The sequence below is a fragment of the Monopterus albus genome, unplaced genomic scaffold (assembly GCF_001952655.1).
Source record: "Monopterus albus unplaced genomic scaffold, M_albus_1.0 scaffold336.1, whole genome shotgun sequence".
Lineage (NCBI taxonomy): Eukaryota > Metazoa > Chordata > Actinopteri > Synbranchiformes > Synbranchidae > Monopterus > Monopterus albus.
The window spans coordinates 227,797-233,639 of NW_018128216.1; the positions used below are offsets into that span (position 1 = coordinate 227,797).

The 5,843-nt window shown below is 43.9% G+C and overlaps 1 protein-coding gene across 6 annotated transcripts in view; it reads right to left on the bottom strand.

Moving 5' to 3' along the window:
- znf438 (zinc finger protein 438) overlaps positions 1-5,843 on the bottom strand; it is a 117,056-nt gene that overhangs the window by 52,354 nt on the left and 58,859 nt on the right. For 2 of the 6 annotated variants that reach the window (XM_020624741.1, XM_020624739.1), the window contains one exon: positions 583-785. The exons of 3 other annotated variants lie outside the window; for them this stretch is intronic. The gene's annotated coding sequence lies outside the window, so the exon portion shown is untranslated. The remainder of the gene's footprint in view (positions 1-582; positions 786-5,843) is intronic. One more of the 6 variants, XM_020624740.1, reaches the window with a different exon arrangement.

Genomic DNA, 5,843 nt, shown 5'->3' on the forward strand with positions numbered 1-5,843 from the left:
ATACCATCACCAAAAATGTGATGAAGGTGAAGTCACAGTGACATTTGACCATGAAAATCAAAATCACTTCATTTTTGAGTCTAAGTGGAAACTTGAAGCAAATTTTAAGAAATTCCCTCCAGGTATTCCTGACATTTCCAATTCACTAGAATTAAAAGTTATGCCTCCATAACCCTTAAGCCTTCCTAGAATATATGAGATACATAATCTCAGCATATTATGAATTGACCCCAGGGTCTCCTACCAGTTGGATGTCCCTGAAACACCTACACTAGCTCCTTTTGACATAAAGGAGCAGCAGCTCTACTTTAAGATCCCTGCAGATGTCCAGAGTCTACACTTTATCTCTAAAACTGAGTCTAGCCACTCTGGGGGAAAATTCATTTCAGCCACTTGTATTTGCAATCTCATTCCTTTGGTCACTAATCAAACCTTATGACCATAGGTGAGGGATGAAACATACATGAAAACTGACTGGTAGAACCCCTTATATTTTAGTAAGGCCTTTATAAAGCATTTTATAGTTCATTTTTGCATGAAACAGTGTACTGTGTATAAAGAGATTTGGCATGGCAGCATTACCTCCCGCAGGGTGGCATCTGCATGGACACAACCTCCTGTCTCCTCATCTGTCCCTCTCTGAGTTTTGTCTCCCATTCCTAATCAGCATTCCCTCTATGGAACGTTCAGCATCAAAGCAGCTGTCAGTCATCAGCCACAGATCGGCTGCAAGGACAGCAGACGGACGAATGGTCTTCACCAGGCAGACAGACAGCCGAAATGTGCTGGACGTCAACAGTTTTCATGTAGGGATAGCAGTAAAAAAAAAAAAAGTTTGCAACAGAAAATAACTGGGGACTTGGGTGATTTAAATAACAGTCTGGAGAGATTACGCTGCATCAGAGAAAATACATAGACTTGAAACAAATGGGTGCGGCTCACACACACGTCGAGGAGACATTTCACAGAGTGGCATTCTATCTATTGGGTGAAAAAACATCTATAAATATGCTCCATCATAATTGGCTTTAACTGCACTTGTGTATGTGACATGACCTGTCGTTTTACAGGCTTCCCGGGAAGATCATCAAGGCACTTGATTAAATGATTAATTTTTTCTTTTTTTGTGGAGGCAAAGATGTTGCTGTGGTGGGCTGCCACATTTGAATGTTACCAGGGAAACACTGAAGCATTGAGTCCATGAAGCAAACATCTTGAGGCCCTTTATTATTGTACGTACTGTACATACTCGCATACATACATAGTTAGCATAGTGCTGTGTTTCTGGCTGCTGTGTATGTTAGCCCAAGAGCCAATTCCTCTGTGGCTCTCAGCAAACTACAATATCATCAGCACGCTAGAGACAGCACACCCCAATGCTGTATTTATCGCTGCAGGCAACTTTAACCAGTGCAATTTACAGACTGTACTTCCCAAATATTACCAATATGTGGAGATTCTCACCTGGGGCAAGAACACTCTGGATCATGTTTACAGTAACATACGGGGTGCATACAGGGCTGCACCCCGCCCCCACCTTGGACGCTGGGACCACATTTCTTTGTTCCTTATCAAGTTTACAGACAAAGACTGAAAAAAACAAACCCTGTCACCAAACAAATTAAACTCTGGGCCCCAGAGACTTAAGGCACCCTGCAGGACTGTTTCGGCCAGACAGACTGGGATATGTTTAAAGCTGCGGACACCTTGGAGGGCTTTTCTGTCAGCATACATGACTATGCTAAGTATGTGACCGGGTACATAAGTACCTGTATTGACAACATTGTGCCCACCATACAAGTCAGGAGGTTCCCCAACCAGAAGCCCTGGATAAACAGTCAGGTACGCCACATGCTGCGTGCTTGCTCTCATGCATTCAGATCAGGCGATGAGACGGAGTACAAAGCTGTGAAGTACAGACTGAGGAAAACCATCACAGCGGCCAAGAGGCAGTACAGAGAGAAGCTGAATGGCTTCTATACTACTGCTGACTCCAGGCGGATGTGGCAAGGCCTGCAGCACATCACAGAGTACAGGACCACCACCAGCATCATCAGCTCCACAGACAGCCTGCTGGATGACCTCAACACCTTCTACACCCGCTTTGAAACCTCCAGCCACAGCACAGAGAAGAGACACACACACACACACCGAGACCACCCAGCCCCCCACCTCCCCTCCATTAACTGTCTCGCCAGGCCAGGTACGCACAGTCCTGAGGAAGATCAACCCCCGCAAAGCAGCAGGACCAGACAACATCCCTGGGAGGGCTCTCAGGGCATGCGCCAGTGAGCTGGCTGATGTTCTCACCACCATCTTCAATCGCTCCCTCAGCCAGAGCATTGTTCCCACCTACTTTAAGACCACAACCATTGTCCCCCTTCCCAAGAAGAGCCCAGTCACCTGCCTGAACGACTAAGCCAGGCCCCAGACTGTCATGATTGGAAATAATGGACCGCAGTGATAGGTCGCATCAGTGGCAGAGACGAAGCAGTCTACAGGAGAGAGGTGGCCAGTCTGGTGTCATGGTGCAAGCACAATAATCTCAGCCTCAACACGGACAAGATGAAGGAGATGATAGTGGACATGAGGAAGGAGAGGAGAACTCATCAGCCACTGTTCATCTGGGGGCTCAAAGTGGAGAGGGTGAGCAGCTTCAAATACCTGGGCATCCACATCAGTGAGGGCCTCACATGGACACATACTGTAACACCACACAGCCGGTCAAGAAGGCCCAACGGCGGCTGTACTTCCTGAGGAGGCTGAGGAGATTTGGCATGTCGCCTAGGATCCTTTGCAACTTCTACAGCTGCATCCACTGCCCTCTCTGCAGAGCATTTACCACCACAGAGTGCATAGGAAAGCTGCCTCCATCCTCAAAGATCCCACCCACCCCCAGCATGGACTGTTCACCTGCCTACCTTCTGGCCAGAGGTTCAGAAGTGTGAAATGCAAGACCTCGACTGAAAAACTCTCTTTTCCTCTGCCATCAGACTCCTAAACAGCTGACAGGAGTTTATTACCGGGAAATACGTCATGTACTGATGAGCTGTACTGTTTACATTCTCAGTTTACACATGCATAATTGCACATTGACTGTTGACTACTGCACATGCTACTCCCATGTAGCATACATTCTCTTATTATATTCTTATATATTTATTCTATCTCTGCATTTGCTGCTTAAAGGGTCTTAGATTTTGTGTTACTTATTCATTTACTTTATATTTCATTTGTATTTTGTGGCATTCATGTGGGCAGCAATGTAGGAATTTCATTGTGCAGGGAAACACGCTTCCTAACTGTGCATATGACAAATAAACACTGACTTTGACATACAACAATAAAGGATCTCTGACTGAAAGCTTTGCCTTCTGACTCTGCTCCTTCTCCACTACAATGGTCCAGTAAAATACAAAATTCCTGGAGGTATTTTGAAACAGGTGATGCTCTCTCATGTGATCTGTCTGTATCAGGGTTTAAAAACTAAGATGGTACAATGACGGAGTGCATTCAGTAGTCACATGACTTGCACAGCTCTGCATGGAGCGTTTTACAGGAATGCATACACTAAGTGCACAGACGCACATACAATCGACAAACTCCTTGCTCTCTCTAAATGCCTGCCACTTTGGCCCTCCATCAAGCCGAGCATGCACTCATTTAGCCAACAGTGTCTTGGCAACTGGGGACACAGGGTGCCCACTCAGTCAGATCCAGCCATATTAAATAAATAAGGAGCACTCTTCTGCATAAATTATTCACTTAACACACCTTATCATCTTCCAAAAACCTTGTTAGGGCAGCTCAGGAGAGGAGCAGGGCGAAAGAGGGAGGTGATGGAAGGGAAGCAGAGGGGAACAGGAAGAAACAGCAGCTCATATACAGTACGACTCAGTAGATCCTGTGGTGAATCTCTAAGCTCTCTTGGGCGTTCAGTTGTATTGGGGCTAATTCGCACTGATACCTCCTTTGTCTCAAGGAAAAGAGCTGCATAGACACAGCTACACCTTTGCTTGTAGGCATACACAGCTGAAAACACACTGCCATAAACTTGGAGAGAAAGAAAACAAGAAAGGGATTTTAGTGCATATTCATAGAATAATCATTCTAGTTGTCTGGATAATTTATTGAGAAACAGGAGAATGCAACATGCAATGCTGGAACGCCCGAGTTCTTTTTTTGTGCTGACTGAACTGAAATCAGACTACACAGCAAGTCATGCTGATTCTAATGAGGTGGGTTTGGGGATAGAGAGTAAAATACCTATCATGAAGAAAACCTCGTGGACAAATGCACAGTGTAGCAAATGTTTGTACACTGTATTCATGACATGAATCAAGGTGTACAGATGATCTAAAGCTGTGCATATACATGTACAAATTAAGTAGTGAAGATCACTTTAGGATGAAAAGATGCTGTGCATGAATGTGGTAAATAAGTACCGTTCATTTAACACGCTCATGGTGAATGAACACATCAGTTTGCAACTAGTGAACTCAACATGAATTTAGTTCACATGCAGGCTAACAACTAAACAGTAAAAGGTTTGTTCACTTTTTGAAGGTCTTCATCTCATCTCATCTCGGACTTGACTGCATTTTTACACGATCTTGTCTCGGTCTCAGACAAAGAAAACTTGAGATTTTATTTCAAGATCAGTCAAGACAACGGACAGGCAGTGCCTGTGCATTGTCTGTTTCATTTGTTAACATCATTACCAAGGTCTGCCCTACCATGTGGCCTATACTTATACTTATACTTTTTCTGAGAATCTTAATATTAGGTAAGACAGCTGTCAATAATATGCCTATGTGAAGACATAGTGTGGTCCACACCAAAAACAGCACTGTATTAAAAAAAAAAAAAAAAAAGTTAATAAAATGTTATGGACTGTGTTGGAAGGTTTATCAGAAACATCACAAATAATTTCATGCCCAGTTGGAACTTAATGCTATTCAAAATTTGAAACTTGTTCTACTACTGAAGCTGTAGAAGTCGCTCAGAGCTGTTTCACCTGTTTTTTTTCCCCTTCAGTCCACACCACAACCATGGCATCAGTGTTCTCAGAGCATGCTGGCCTGTCAGCAGCACAGCTCCCGAGGAGCCGAGATGACAGCAGACAGGAACAAAACTGTCCTAGCCATCGCCATCGCCAATGTAATGACCCAAAGTAGTTTTTCAAGTGGACTCACTGAAAATCTACATATTATGTTTGAATTAGTCAATGAATGGTTCAGTTTATAAAGATTCAACAAATACAAATCACTTTGTCAGACCATAAGTCCAAAATCCAATGTTATTCAGTCAAATACTGCATTGTACAATATTTCAAGGACAAGCAAATGGCTGGATCCTGTGCAAATGGCTTCCAGGTTGCAAGCGAGAGCGGACGTTTTTTTCTGCTCCTCTTGTCTGTTCTGGGATTTTCATATCTTTTCATATCTTCTACACCTTCAAATCGTTGAAAAAGTCTACATCTGTTGAAATGCCTCCAAGAGGGAAAAAACCCAATAAGTCCGATGTCGCTGAGGATGTCGAAGCTGAAGAAAATTATGACAGAGCGCTGCAAGACCTGCTGGAAGATCAGAAGCGAATGTACACTGCCCTGCTCACTCAGCTCAACGAAAGCTTCAAAGGATTTGTGCAAATACTTATGGAGACGAACAACAAGAGATTCGACAAAATGACCAGAGAGATACAGGACATAAAAACGAGTCTGCAGTTTACCCAGCGAGAGGTCGATGCGATTAAAGTCACCATAGGTGAGCAGTCAACCCAAATTAAAGGCACAAAGGATTGCGTTTACGATGCCTGTGAGTACTTAAAAGTCATAACGGAAA